The sequence below is a fragment of the Mytilus trossulus genome, chromosome 2 (assembly GCF_036588685.1).
Source record: "Mytilus trossulus isolate FHL-02 chromosome 2, PNRI_Mtr1.1.1.hap1, whole genome shotgun sequence".
Lineage (NCBI taxonomy): Eukaryota > Metazoa > Mollusca > Bivalvia > Mytilida > Mytilidae > Mytilus > Mytilus trossulus.
In genome coordinates, this window is record NC_086374.1 from 35,217,970 (window position 1) to 35,232,392 (window position 14,423).

The following is a 14,423-nucleotide window of genomic DNA, read 5'->3' on the forward strand; positions in this document are numbered from 1 at the left end:
ATAACTTAATGATAAACTACCTCGACCAAAAACTTTAACCTGAAAAAGCTGTTTCACACAATCTCATTTTCATGTTCAATGAACAATGAAATGTGGACCAAAACCTAAATTTGTAGTAGTTTTTAGAAATTCCCAATCATAATGACTTTGTATGCAAAGTTACAAATGGATGCAACTATAACTTCATGATAAACTACCTCGACCAAAAACTTTAACCTAAAAAAGAGCTGTTTCACACAATCTCATTTTCATGTTCAATGAACCATGAAATGTGGACCAAAACCTAAATTTGTAGTAGCTTTTAGAAATTCCCAATCATAATGACTATGTATGCAAAGTAACAAATGAATGCAACTATAACTTCATAATAAACTACCTCGACCAAAAACTTTAACTTGAAAAAGAGCTGTTTCACACAATCTCATTTTAATGTTCAATGAACCTTGAAATGTGGACCAAAACCTAAATTTGTAGTAGTGTTTTGAAATTCCCAATCATAATGACATTGTATGCAAAGTTACAAATGGATGCAACTATAACTTCATGATAAACTACCTCGACCAAAAACTTTAACCTGAAAAAGAGCTGTTTCACACAATCTCATTTTCATGTTCAATGAACCATGAAATGTAGACCAAAACCTAAATTTGTAGTAGTTTTTAGAAATTCCCAATCATAATGACTATATATGCAAAGTTACAAATGGATGCAATTATAAATTCATGATAAACTACCTCGACCAAAAACTTTAACCTGAAAAAGAGCTGTTTCACACAATCTCATTTTCATGTTCAATGAACCATGAAATGCGGACCAAAACCTACATTTGTAGTAGTTTTAAGAAATTCCCAATCATAATGACTATGTATGCAAAGTTACAAATGGATGCAACTATAACTTCATAATAAACTACCTCGACCAAAAACTTTAACCTGAAAAAGAGCTGTATCACACAATCTCATTTTCATGTTCAATGAACCATGAAATACGAACCAAAACCTAAATTTGTAGTAGTTTTTAGAAATTTCCAATCATAATGACTATGTATGCGAAGTTACAAATGGATGTAACTATAACTTCATAATAAACTACCTCGACCAAAAACTTTAACCTGAAAAAGAGCTGTTTCACACAATCTCATTTTCATGTTCAATGAACCTTGAAATGTAGACCAAAACCTAAATTTGTAGTAGTGTTTAGAAATTCCCAATCATACTGACTATATATGCAAAGTTACAAATGGATGCAACTATAACTTCATGATGAACTACCTCGACTAAAAACTTTAACCTGAGAAAGAGCTGTTTCACACAATCTCATTTTCATGTTCAATGAACCATGAAATGTAGACCAAAACCTAAATTTGTAGTAGTTTTTAGAAATTCCCAATCATAATGACTATATATGCAAAGTTACAAATGGATGCAACTATAACTTCATAATAAACTACCTCGACCAAAAACTTTAACCTGAAAAAGAGCTGTTTCACACAATCTCATTTTCATGCTCAATGAACCATGAAATGTGGACCAAAATCTAAATTTGTAGTAGTTTTTAGAAATTCTCAATCATAATGACTTTGTATGCAAAGTTACAAATGGATGCAACTATAACTTCATGATAAACTACCTCGACCAAAAAATTTAACCTGAAAAAGAGCTGTTTCACACAATCTCATTTTCATGTTCAATGAACCATGAAATGTGGACCAAAACCTAAAGGAGTAAGTCCAGTAAAACCCCTTTTTGGCCCCAAAATATAGCAGTTTTACAAAATTGTGATAATGTAATCATGAAGCTATTTATTGGAAAGTAGAATGATTCTGCTACATAAATATGGGCTGTTTTTGACAGTACAATGCACATATATCGGGTACTAGCATCATAAAGTCATGCTAAATTACTGAAATCTTCACAAAATTAGCATTTTTGTTAAATTTTAGACGGTTTCTGTCTGAAAGGAAAGTGGCCGCATTCGTGTTCATTCATAATATTGAAATGCAAGTTGTATTTGACAATAATACATAATATATTTAAAGATTGTGGATGAACACGGATGCGGCCACTTTTATTTTTGACAAAAACCATCTTTGGCAAATTTGATAGATTTTTCATATTTAAGCATGAATCGGAGCGTTTTTAAGGACTTAATCAGTTAAAATCTTTCACAAAAACTAATTAAATTAATTGAAATAGACACTTAAGTGTTTAAAAAGTGTATTAAAATATTTCGTCAGATAAACTTGAAAATTGAGGCCAAAATCGGCCCTCACCGGACCTACTCATTTGTAGTTGTTTTTAGAAATTCCCAATCATAATGACTATATATGCAAAGTTACAAATGGATGCAATTAAAACTTCATGAAAAACTACCTCGACCAAAAACCTTAACCTGAGAAAGAGCAGTTTCACACAATCTCATTTTCATGTTCAATGAACCATGAAATGTGGATCAAAATCTAAATTTGTAGTAGTTTTTAGAAATTCTCAATCATAATGACTATGTATGCAAAGTTACAAAAGGATGCAACAATAGCTTCATGATAAACTACCTCGACCAAAAACTTTAACCTGAAAAAGAGCTGTTTCACATAATCTCATTTTCATGTTCAATGAACCATGAAATGTGGACCAAAATCTAAATTTGTAGTAGTTTTTAGAAATTCCCAATCATAATGACTATGTATGCAAAGTTACAAATGGATGCAACTATAACTTCATAATAAACTACCTCGACCAAAAACTTTAACCTGAAAAAGAGCTGTTTCACACAATCTCATTTTCATGTTCAATGAACCATGAAATGTGGACCGAAACCTGTATTTGTAGTAGTTTTTAGAAATTTCCAATCATAATGACTATGTATGCAAAGTTACAAACGGATGCAACTATAACTTCATGATAAACTACCTCGACCAAAAACTTTAACCTGAAAAAGAGCTGTTTCACACAATCTCATTTTCATGTTCAATGAACCTTGAAATGTGGACCAAAACCTAAATTTATAGTAGTGTTTAGAAATTCCCAATCATAATGACTATATATGCAAAGTTACAAATGGATGCAATTATAACTTCATAATAAACTATCTCGACCAAAAACTTTAACCTGAAAAAAAGCTGTTTCACACAATCTCATTTTCATATTCAATGAACCATGAAGTGTGGACCAAAACCTAAATTTGTAGTAGTTTTTAGAAATTCCCAATCATAATGACTATATATGCAAAGTTACAAATGGATGCAACTATTACTTCATGAAAAACTACCTCGACCAAAAACCTTAACCTGAGAAAGAGCAGTTTCACACAATCTCATTTTCATGTTCAATGAACCATGAAATGTGGATCAAAATCTAAATTTGTAGTAGTTTTTAGAAATTCTCAATCATAATGACTTTGTATGCAAAGTTACAAAAGGATGCAACAATAGCTTCATGATAAACTACCTCGACCAAAAACTTTAACCTGAAAAAGAGCTGTTTCACATAATCTCATTTTCATGTTCAATGAACCATGAAATGTGGACCAAAATCTAAATTTGTAGTAGTTTTTAGAAATTCCCAATCATAATGACTATGTATGCAAAGTTACAAATGGATGCAACTATAACTTCATAATAAACTACCTCGACCAAAAACTTTAACCTGAAAAAGAGCTGTTTCACACAATCTCATTTTCATGTTCAATGAACCATGAAATGTGGACCGAAACCTGTATTTGTAGTAGTTTTTAGAAATTTCCAATCATAATGACTATGTATGCAAAGTTACAAACGGATGCAACTATAACTTCATGATAAACTACCTCGACCAAAAACTTTAACTTGAAAAAGAGCTGTTTCACACAATCTCATTTGCATGTTCAATGAACCATGAAATGTGAACCGAAACCTAAATTTGTAGTAGTTTTTAGAAATTTCCAGTCATAATGACTATGTATGCAAAGTTACAAATGAATGCAACTATAACTTCATGATAAACTTCCTCGACCAAAAACTTTAACCTGACATAGGACGAACGGAGGCACAGACCAGAAAACATAATGCCCCTACTACTATCGTAGGCGGGGCATACAAATTCGAAGTAATTTATGTAGTGAGTCCAATTTTCAAGTATACGAAATTCGAAGCTCTTAAAGATTTAGACTCATCCCCCTTTTAACAAGGCCCCGCTGAAATGTCTCGCCTGCCCCAGTGTTCATAACTTAATTTATGTTAAAAGTAAAAAAAAAGAGTTCAAGGTCAGTCGACAACTGTCAGTTATACATGTATACCTTACAATAATTCCCATAAACCTAACAGCTATTGTTTTTTTAGTATTTAGATACGGACATAACCACCCAAATTGAACAGTGAAATAAGGTGTAGGTTAAGAGAAAATACCGTATGGCGCCTTAGTATGTCATAGCTGTGGAACTTTTTTGTTCATGTGAGATAAATGAGTATTACCTTCTATTGGGTGGAATAGAGAAATATGCGTCAATGCGCCCTTGTTCCAATGTTTTTCTTTTTGAAGGCGTCATTCTTGCCATCCTCAATTTCTATTTCAAAATGACGATTTTTCAACGTACTGGTTAAATCCACCGGAAGTGAACCACGTGACATAGACATAACCAATAACATTATTGACGTAAAATGCGAGAAAATAATATCTTTATAAGTAACGAACTCTTGCATTTAATATGAGGGAAATGGCAAAGTTAACAAAATTTATATATTCATTGTACAGTCTTACTTAAAAAAAAAAAAGAAAAAAGAAAGGACAAAGTAAAGGGGGCGTACGCCCTCTACGTCCCCCTCTGGATCCACCACTGCATTTAGACACTGATCAATAAGAAACATCACAACACGAATCAACACATGTACCAACAGCTGCTGTGTCAAAATCTTGTCCCGCGACATCTGAAATTTTCAATCAACTTCTTTCAGAAGATGAATACAGATGCTATGTTCGCTCCTTGAATGTCGAACAGCGTCTGTCTTCCAAATGATTCTCAACTGGTGCAAAGATGTTACTACTGCCAAACAAAAAAGTGAACAACCTCCTTCTCTGTACTCGTTCATTTCAGGAGGTGCAGGAACAGGCCAATCCCATTTAATTAAGGCTTTACATCAAATATTATTACGAACTCTACGAAAAGAAGGGGAGGAACCAACATCAATGAAGGTTTTGTTAATGGCGCCAACAGGAACAGCAGCTCATAACATCATAGGATTAACAATCCATTCGGCCCTGCAATTACAGCTTGACCAACATGGGACGAACTACCAGAGACTAGGTGATGAAAAACGCAACACTCTCAGATGCAAGTTTTCTCAACTTATAACTAATTAATATAGATATACTAACTAGAGGTGTGATTAGATGATTGAATATGTTAATTTTCTCCTTGATAATATTTAAATACGTTTCGTCAACCTAGTTTGTCGATAGGTTGTAGGTATCCCCATGTGCCCTTATTGTGCCCCTTTAATAGCAGACTTGTTTTTGTACTATTACAAATCACAGTTTATGACTAAACTCAGTAATGACCCGTCGAAATTGCATTTAATTGATAAATTCACCAAAACTTACCATTATCTTGATGATATTTTTTCGATAAATAATTAAAAGTTTACTCAATATACTGCTGAAATTTACGCCAAGGAACTTACTTTTATTTATTCGGTAATAACTGTTCTTTCCGGGATTTAGATATTTCGGTTTTGATCGGGAAACTCCACACTAAAATTTATGACAAAAGAGACGATTTTTCGTTCCCTATTTTTAATTTTCCATTTTTAGATGATAATGTTCCTTTGGCACCATCTTACGGTGCTTATATTTCACAGCTTGTTCGCTATGCCCGTGTTTGTTTTGACGTTTTTGATTTTAACGAACGCAATCTATGTATTACTGGTAAATTTTTATTAGACCAGGGATATCGCTACCATAATTTCCTTAAAACCTTTACTAAATTGTCCATAGATATAAGGATTTGGTTTTAAAGTTTGGTTGTACCTGTAGAAAAAAAAAATTCAAACGGGATAGCACATCCTCATTTTTTACGGAAATGTTGTTAACCGTGCCCGGAAATTTAGAAATGATCCATGTAAATTTGTCACTCCTTTAAATAAACATATTATAAAAGGTTAGCTATCCAACACTGTAATAAGATCATTTAATATTGTTTTTATTGGTATAAATATTGATTTTGTTATCAGTAAATTAAAAGTAACTAAATATTACTAGTATTTTTTATACATATACACATTCATGGATCTACAATATGTCGATCCCTGTAACTTGGCATTGCACAAGGTCATTTTTTTCTCTGGCTGTTTATGACGTCTTTACACTAAATCCATTGGATTTTGGATGTGTACGGATTGATAGTTTTGTCTTAGATGCATGATTTTCTTTATTAGTTGTTAGTGGCTTTGAACTAGCTGCCAGATAACTGCGAGTACCCTCAGATCTGTTCATTGTCTTTTTGTGTCGTGATGTATAAGTACCCGGCCACGTCCACTTGTATTTTTGTCCATCTGATGAGTTAAGCCTTTTTTCAACTGATTTTTATATTTCGTTCTTATATGTACTGTTATAACACTGTCCCAGGTTAGGGGAGGGTTGGGACCCCGCTAACATGTTTAACACTGCCACATATTTATGTATGTGCCTGTCCCAAGTCAGGAGCCTGTAATTCAGTGGTTGTCGTTTTTTAATGTTTTACATATTTGTTTTTCGTTCATTTTTTTTTTATAAATAAGGCCGTTAGTTTTCTCTTTTGAATTGTTTTACATTGTCTTATCGGGGCCTTATATAGCTGACTATGCGGTATGGGCTTGGCTTATTGTTGAAGGCCGTACGGTGATCTATAGTTGTTAATGTGTGTCATTTTGGTATCTTGTGGAAAGTTGTCTCATTTGCAATCATACCACATCTTCTTTTTTATATGTACCAGATACCGGTATGGAATATCATATATTGTTTCTGTCCGATATCCCTTGCCCTGCAATGTCGTACCTGTCCGTCATCAACCAGATAATACATATGATGTCTAGATCCTGACATTGCAATTACTGAATTTGACTATAAATGCCTTCGTTATAAATAGATGATAGCTTTATAATACAAAAACATAATTAACTTGATTTTCACCCGAAAAGTCCAATGGTAAGTTAATTGGAAGTTTTATTTCAGCTTTGTAGAAAAGTTACCCTGTTTAGTACTATTATAGTATTTGATACCTATCTATCGTTGATCACTTTATAACGACCTTACTAAATCTTTCTAGTCTACTGAGTTGTCACATTGCCGTCTCATTAAAATCGTTATGTCATTCTTTTGTTTAAAGTAGTTATTCCTTTAGGAATTGTTCATGTGTTTTTTTGTGCAATGAGCATTGTCAAATGCAATCAATGCATTTAGATCATACCGTTACCGAAATTACTCGGCTACAAAAAGGGCCATAGTCTCTATGGAACGATATTTCACACAATCAATAACAAAAATCAAATTTGAAATAACACTCGTTTTAGGCAATGATCTCAACATGATATGCTTGTTTAATGAATATTTTGAAAATTAATAGAGAGTATGAATTCAAACTTCATTAAAGTCTCCGACTTCGGTCTATTTGATAAGCCATTATAATTATAAAATGCATTATTTTGGAGAGGATGAAATACGGTTCGTGGCGTAAATGAAAGATTTCATTTTCGCTAATACAATACAAAAAGGCGCAAAAGCAAAGCACCGGCTGAGATGTACACGTAAAAGTAAAAGTTTTAAAGATGTTTGTGAGTCATCTTTGTAATTTGAAGAGTGAGAGATGAAGGTTTCAACTTTGTGCTAACTATGATTAATTCTTTGAACTGGGTTTTCCAACATATGTTATAAAATAAAATGTTGTCAACAAACAGAACGAGTGGAAAACGACTGTCTAATTTCTGACTTGGAACAAGTTTTTCCCAAAAATATGTGTTGGTTAAACCTTGTTTTATCGCTAGCTTAACCTTCTACTTTTATGACAGTTGTCTAAATACATATTGAATCTGTGTGTAATATAACGATATAAAACTATGATGATGAATAAAGGATGATATGTCTACATACAATGTTATTAGTACAATATGTAAAATTTAAAATCAATCAATTGTCACAATGATCATGGTCTTATATGCATCAAATGTATGTTGTTTATATCAGATATATTCTTTAAATTGATACATATAAAATAAAAAGTATTAGTTTGGGTTGGCATGAAGGTTGAGGCATGCAAATTGATGCACCAGAACTCACTCTGTATTCACCCAGTCGATGCAAGTTTATTCGTTACCTCTGTTAACAGTGTGAACGTTGTTGCTGATATGTTTTCTGAGTGGACAAATCTGTCATTGTCGATGTCCTGACATATGTTAGGTAAATATTTTGTTTTGTACTCCATGTTATCTTTTCAATCCTAGTATATATATCGTATAACAATAGTAAACCAAATGTTTTCTTTACTATATAGCCTTTTACTACAAAAGTAAACATTTATTAGTGGAAAATTAAAAAAATCAATACAATTATTACTAGATCGCCTCCAACCTTGTGTATTTTCTCTAGGTTTTAGAGAACATAAACATCAAAACGACATCCACGCGCTCCATAAAAATTGACAAATATACGGACAAACAATATAAGTCTATGGTTACCGACTGATCAATAACTTTTTCAATTATTCAAACAATTTTATGAAATTTGGACAGACGCTTATTGTATGATAAAACGTTTAACAAAAATACCGAACTCTAAAGTAAATTCAAAAAGTAGGGAATCCATAAAAACTGACAAAATCAAAGACTTTCTCAAATAAAAAAAAACAATAGAAAACAACCATTAAATGTCAACCGACAGCAATCCGAATGAAATAAAGATGTTTTATTTCATTTCACCGTATTTTTCTGGTTTATTGAAATTTTCATGTATTTATGGAATATTATGAAAATTAAATAGAAGCATGATCTTGAGAGCGATATAAAATATAAAACTAAAGGACGATAAGTTTTACCTTTTACTTTGTTATGATACAGTTTGGTTTAAATGTTCTTTATAAAATCATGTATTTTCTTACACAAAATAAAAGAAAGTTTAAAGATATATATTTTGTCATTTTCCTTATTTCATGATAAAAGAACATTATATGTTACATAGTTATTTTTGCAGGTGAATATAATTTTTTGTACAAGATTTTTAGATATCAAATTACTTTGTCATACCTTCAGAGAATTTCGTATTATAAATGGATTTTTTAAAATATTTTTGGTAATTTTTCCTTACAGTATTGACGTGGGTTTAGTTTGTCTTTTAGTAAACAATTACAAATAGTCTGGACATTATCACATTTTTATGACATCACTTGACTCAATTTCAGTCACGATTTTATGTATTGTAGACATCAAATGCCTTTTCCAAACCTTAGTTTATTAAAGAAGACTTATTTGTAATTAATGGATAATGTCGTAGATCAATTTGTATATTTGTTGTTATTTTATGTGGACTAAATTGTTTTGCGGCTAATAGTTAATGGTCGTAAAGAACATGTATACTAAAATTCCTCCAGTTTAAAAAGGTAAAATAACAAAAATGCATGGAATTAGTAAAATTCAAGTCCCTAAGAAATCAAAAACTTTTAAAAAAGCTCAAACACACCAAACCAATATATAACAACTGTCATATTCCTGACTTGGTACAGGGATTTGTATCTTGGTATTTTGGAATTTTGGATCCTCAATGCTCTTCAACTTTGTACTTATTTTGTGTCTGTTGTTTCTTCAATTTCTAGTTCTGGGGGATTTAGTAATGAAACCCATCAGAAAAGTTTGAATTATTAAGGGAAAGAAAATCATCAATATCTGAATGTGAAATTGAATGATCTCGCTTCATTGATCTTATTTTTTTGCAAGAAAAATTGAAAATGGTAATATGAAATGCGTCAAAGAGACCTCAAACCGACCAAGCAGAAAACATATTAATGGAAAGAATATCATCAATATATTTGACTGTGAAATTAAAAGATCTGGCTTCTTTGATTTTCTTGTTATAGACTAGTAAAAATAAAAAAAATGTGTGAAAGAGACAAGCCGACATAGGTAGAAGAAACTCTTGATTCATACAAAAAAAAGAAGAATACAAATATTGATGAAAATTCAATTTGATCAGAATAATTTAGTGATTTTAATGAGGAATCTTTATAACGTGAACACTTTAATTTGTATACGTGAATATTTATAGCCTTTTTTTGTTTGATTGTTATATCATGACTTATAAAAAATAAAACAAATCAATCTTCAGAATGTATTTCAAAAAAGTTTTGTCCTTTTTCTAAACAAAGTCCGTCGGAAGGTACCAGGAACCTCTTTATGAATATTTGGTATCAACTTCACATATAATACACAATGGTCTTGAAGTATAGATTCTGGCTGCTGATGTTGTTTATCGTCTCAGTAACGTGTTAAATTATTCTTTTATTTGTTTTTATGAATATATCTTACTGTTTAGTTTTTGGGGATATCCATTAGACGTGACTGAACTTATTTTCCCCGATATTGTGTTAAGGTGGTACCTAACACTACAGGGAGATAACTCTGTTAAGTCAGCTAAACGTTTTAATTACGTTGTGTTGTATAAGGAATATTAAGCTTCTCAATGATCAACATTGGTGTTTGTCAAACTTCTATATAACCAGTGTAATTTTTCTTACAAAATGGTTGGTTCAAAGTTTTTGAAATTTTTATATTCTTGTTAAAGGGTCAAAGTAAATACTTTGATAAAATTTTATGAAAATTAAACGAGCCAAATTAATTTTAGTAAAAGTGTTGGGTACCACCTTAATGTTCTAATTTCATATTTGTATAATGGTCTGTCATTTTTGCTTATGTGCTTTACTTTTGTACATATGAAGTAGCTCTGTACTTTTACTTCCTACCATTGTTCTATCATAATTTGGAATTATTGTTTTTCATTTTTGCTAATGTGCATTATCTTTATGCTTTTTGTGTTTCTTTGATACAAATGACTATTGTAAAGCTCGGATTTCTTGTCCTGTTATGGCAATACTATTAGATTTTATCTGTTTTATCTCCAATAAAACCTTTGTATTAGTTTATGCATTTTCAGGTTTTTGGCCTCGCGTATCGTTGAAGGGACATTAATTGACATTGACGAAATGTCCATTATGGTACCGTTATTAAATCAAATGAGATAATGTGTTTGCTTGTAAATTGTAATGCCTGGAGGTATATACAGCTAAACATGTTCCCCATAATGGCAGAATTAAAAGACCATATTTGGTATTATATTTCACAGAGCTTTCGACTGACAACGTTAATAAACACGATATGAATTGACATTGATTATTTACATTAACGATCAATAAAAAAAAACTGAATGGTAAGTAATACGTCTTTTTCGTCGATTCAAGATCTCTTTTGATATAACAATATCAATATAATTTGTAATCTTTATTTTTTTTTAAACCGATACATAAAGTTACATACATATTATCAATGATAATTAAAATTTGTGGTTTTGTATTTTGTTCTCAAACAGGTTAGTCAGTTATATGTTTTATCACAAATTCTACATCATTAAACAACCAGTTAAGTTGCCACTTTATACATATAAACAAGAATGTGTCCACAGTTCACGGATGCCCCACTCACACTATTATTTTCTCTGTAAATGGACCGTGAAATTGGGATCAAAAATCTAATTTGACATTTGAATAAGAAAGATCATATAGGGGAAATGTGTACTAAGTTTCAAATTGACTGGACTTCATCTTCATCAAAAACTACCGTGATCAAAAACTTTAATCGGAAACGGGACCGACATACAAACGGACGAGCGGACGAACGAACGAACGGACGCACAGATAAGAAAACATAATGTCCATCTTCTATCGTAGGTGGGCATATCAAGAAGATGTGGTACAATTGCCAATGAGACCACATGACACAGAAATTATGTCTTTTTGGTCTACAAGTATTAAGCCTACATACGTCCTTTCAAAGTAACTTGTACAGGATACTGGCTGTTCTGAATTACTAATGTCATCTTTTGGTACGTTTAAAAATTCAAGATACAACTGGTAAAACCCATAAGAACGTTAACAGTTAGAAAATTGACATCATTGTGTCGTATTAGAGTTAGGACTAAGATTCAGTCACACATTGAAATTGGACTAATCTGCGTCCATCTACTTAGTATATATAATTTGTTGGGTAAGTTAGGGGTAAACCTTTCAAAAACACAAATTTAAATCCACTGGAGCCATTCTTATTTAAAACCACACTTTTGTTTCTTTTAATTATTAGAAAGTTTCGTTAAAATATGTAATGAGTCAATTTACCTCAATAAGTCAATGTGACAACAACATTGCATTGTATCCGAGGGGACAATAAACTTACTTTACCACGAATAAGCAATCAGAAAGTGTTTTATTTTATAAAAAAAGACAACAGACAATAAATGCCGGAAAAAAATCAACTAGAGTTATAAAAAAGCAAAACCCCAGCCGTACTGTTTAACGTTTACTTCATAAATATCCCTAGATACAGTAAGTACAACGCAAAGTCGTAACACCCGTGGCATTTTCAGAATCCTATCCCGTAGGTGCGGAATATAATGACGTTTGCGGTCATATAGTTTTATCGAGATCAAATAGTTGGAAACTATTGACCGGTCCAATAGTTCAACACTTGAACAATAGTGAAAACATTGTTAACTTATTTCATATAGAAAATGATACCTGTGTTATAATAAAATGACAAAGACAACTCGAAGTCTACATCGTCCCAAGTCTATATAGAAGTACAAATTAATCAATAACTACAATATTTCTAATTTCAGGAATGAACATTTATAATTCCTTTGTCAAGCAATGGTTCATGCAACTATTTAAGAGATCATAAAACCCGCGAGAGAATTTATTAAATAACAATAATAGGACGACAAAGGCAAATGAACGAACAGACAGCAGGCAAATATACGTTAACTTATCTCACAACGAAAAAATAATATGAGTAAACAGTAATGCGTACAACTCAAATATGAAATTATGCACAAAATTATTAAATGAAGTAAACATATTTAATAGTTTATCAATCGTATTTCAATATATTGCGAATAGTTGTGAATCACCAATTAAAAATCAGTTTAATGTTATTGTGTATGCCAATCCCTTGATTAAAAGGAAAGACATACGTAAAACCGGAAGCAAGACATGCACAGAAATTATAAACACATTGTGTACAAATGAAAATTAAACATTAATTTCATCTCTACAATAACAAAATTTAAGTTCTGTTTTCTTCGGTTTATTTTTATCGCTGAAGCCATTAATGTTATAACTACCACTGGGTAATACCTCTGATCATTGACTGTTCATACACGAGGATATAACTAACACACTATCCATAAGAAAGTTAAAAACGGATATTATTTTCTTTTTTTAAATAAGGTAAATCTTTTTGTTTTCATATTGTAAAGCTCGGATTCCTTGTCTTGTAAAGGCTATACTGTTATACTTTAGGTGTTTTATCAGTACCTCAACCTTTGTATTAGTGTTTGCCCTCTAGTATTGTTGAAGGGACCTTAATTGACAATATGTTAATCATAGTACCGTTATTCAATCAACTGACATAATATATTTGCATGTGGATTGTTATGCCTACTGGTATAACCAGCTGAAAAAGAGGGATGAAAGATACCAGAGGCACAGTCAAACTCATTAATCGAAAATAAACTGACAACGGCATGGTTAAAAATGAAAAAGACAATCAGACAAACGATAGTACACATGACACAACATAGAAAACTAAAGAATAAGCAACACGAACCCCATCAAAAACCAGAGGTGATCTCAGGTGCTCCGGAAGGGTAAGCAGATCCTGCTCCATATGTGGCACCCGTCGTGATGCTTATGTGTTAACAAATCCGGTAAATAGTCTAATTCGGTAGGACACATTCGTGAAAGGGACTAGAAGGGGATTGTAGTTACGACGTAAGAAAAATATCCGATATCTGAATTGTCGCCCATAATGACAGAATAAAAAAGACCATATTTGGTAGTATGAATCGAAGAGCTATCGACGGACAACTTTAATAAACACGACTTGAATTGACACTGATTATTTACATTACGTTCAAAATACTGACCATACAAATCTTACGTAATTCATCTTTTTGTAGATTCAAGGAGATTTTTGATATATACTGACCGACCTTAGAAACGCAACACTATATTATTCTTTTGAATTCCCATTTTCAAATATGCATATTTTTTTTTAACAAACTTATGAACCGAAATTTCATTCATTACTTTATTGTTTGAAAAAAGATTGCAGTTCGAAAGATGAATAGATCACGTCATTTTGAGTGTTCAAATCATGTGGT